General features: G+C 34.9%; 1 pseudogene; it reads left to right on the forward strand.

The window, feature by feature from the left end:
- The first annotated feature begins 263 nt into the window (after nucleotides 1–263).
- Nucleotides 264–1804, forward strand: LOC149580308 (uncharacterized; annotated as a pseudogene).
- Nucleotides 1805–2559: the final 755 nt, after the last annotated feature.

The raw sequence follows: 2559 nt of genomic DNA on the forward strand, positions 1-2559 counted from the left end.
AGGTGGGAATGAGTTATAAAATGATGGTTCAGTGGTTGATTTTGATCTTGATCAATTCCTAATGTTCATTAGATCAATTTGACATATCAGTTGTTTTAAAACAAAAAAAATTATAGCTAGACCCACCTTGGGGCTTCACTAAATTCCATCTGATTGATAAGGCATCATGGAGTTTTCAAAGTGACTAAAATGTGTTAGAATGAATGTGATTTTTTGAAATATAAAGGTGCTATAGTAATAATGGTTGGAGTAGGGAGAAGACCATGATGGTATTCCTTTAATGTGAATATTAAAGGAGTTAATTTGCAAGAATCAAAGTAACCTCCTCTTTTTCATTCAAGCCAAAAATGCAGAGTGACACAAAGGTTACAGGTGATCAAAATGATTTATTTTCTTAGGAGCTTGGGTGGTACATACTTGGGGAGAATCAGGAATATGTTGGCCCTTATACTATTGGTGAACTGCAAGAATATTATGCATCAAGTTACTTCACCGAGAGCACATTGTTATGGGTTGAAGGCAGAAGTGATTGGATGACATTATTTGACATTCAAGAATTATATATGCTGATTTCTACCAAAGAATCAGACTTTCAACAACATCAAAATGATGGCATAAATCTTGCATTTAATTTTATTAGTCAACCTCATGTTAATGGGAAGATATTTAAAAATGATGCCTCTAATGGTGACTTCGAGACTATGGTAAATGATGATGATTTTATTAGATAGAAAGAGGAGGTTAGGAAAGTAGAGGCAGAAGCAAAGGCTTTGAATCCCAGAATACAAAGGAGGCAGATGTCAAGTTACATGCCTTTGTTATAGAAGAAGATACAAGCAAGACTGATGAAAGACCTTGTACTCCTCCAGATGGAGAAGATGAATTCAGAAAGGATGATGCAATTGTATACAAATGGGATTGTAAACTTCGGGCTTGGGTTCCACAAGATGGTTCTTTTCATAAAGGATCACTTTATGGAGAAGATGAAATGACATTTGTGGATGAGGAGGAAATAATGCCAATGCCAAATATGATAGATGTTGCTATTAAAAATGAATTCAAAGTTGTTTTTCTGACAACGAATCCAAAACCTGGTTCAAAATGGAAGTCAAAGGATAACAACCACCAGATACTTGGTTTTATTTGAAAGTCAACACACACATTTATGTGATAGGATTACCAAAAGATGTTACTCTTAAGGAAATTACAAAGGTATTCTCAAAATGTGGTATCATTAAAGAGGATCCTAACACAAAAAAGCTATGGATAAAGATTTATGTTGACAAAGAGAGTGGTAAATAAAAGGGTGATGCACTTGTAACATACTTGAAGGAACCTTCAATTGATTTGGAACTTCAACTCTTGGATGGTACTCCTTTATGCCTTGGCGGGAAACATGTTATGTCTATTAGTTGTGCAAAATTTGTGTAGAGAGGGGACACTTTTATCAAAAGAGATCCAAGAAAATATAAGAAAAAGAAGATCAAGCATCTTGAATAGAAGGCTCTTGGGTGGGATGGCTTTGATGACGCCAAGATGTTGATGCTAATGAGCTTTTGAAAAACATGTTTATGCCTATTGAGTTACATTATGATCCAACTCTTCTATCAAACTTGGAAGCAAATATAGCAGAGGAATGTAGTAAAATTAGTCCAATAGAAAGGGTAAAGGTTTATGAGAACCATCCAAATGGAATTGTTCAAGTGAAATTCAAGGACCGTCAACATGGTCTTAAGTGCATCCAAGCAATGATGATAGATGGTTTGGTCAAAAGAAAATACAAAGCCATTGCCAATCATCTTGAGACATAAAACAGAGCTCCTGGAAGATAAGGAGGCTAAGCATCATGTTCCCTTCCATGCAAGGAGGTGAGTTAACTTCACCTAAAGTAAATTCCAAGTGCCAAAAAAGGTAAGGTTGCGTGTGTTCATTCCAAAGTATGGCTAGCACCAAAAACAGAGTGAAAATACTAAAAAAAGAATAATCACACATGCATAGTGTGGATGTTCATTATAATGTTTAAATACTATTCAATGCAATAGACTTAATGTCTTAAGGACACCAACCTTTTGAAAGGCACAGCTCACATTGTGGAGCACGCCCATCTAGGTGGATGGCAAAGTCAAATGATTTTGACTTACCTCAGGTTTCTTTAAAATATCTAGTGTTTGCTATGTTACCACCAAAAATTGTGAGGATTTCACCAGTAGCTATATGGAAACCTTGTTGGAAATGATTGAAATGATCATAAGAAAAGTTGTTGGAATAATATATGGAACTGGTAAAGAATGTCCTCAATCATTGTTTTTTCATTGATGTCAAACTTGCTACTTGCAGGAATGAATTTTTCTTTAGTGATCCAAATACTATCAATTAGTTGATTGTCAAGGAGGAGGCAATCAATAAGATGTAACTAGAACACCTAGAGAAAGGTTGAAGTTATGATGTTGTAATGAAGTACAAGGATCAACTAAGCCATTGATGAAAAAGTGTATTTGATGACATACTATAAGATACAAAGAATGGGCACACTAAAACATATCAAAGATTTAAGGTTTT

The sequence above is a fragment of the Cupressus sempervirens genome, chromosome 1, assembly GCF_028749045.1.
Source record: "Cupressus sempervirens isolate cs-2001-9-10 chromosome 1, ASM2874904v1, whole genome shotgun sequence".
Taxonomy (NCBI): Eukaryota; Viridiplantae; Streptophyta; class Pinopsida; order Cupressales; family Cupressaceae; genus Cupressus; species Cupressus sempervirens.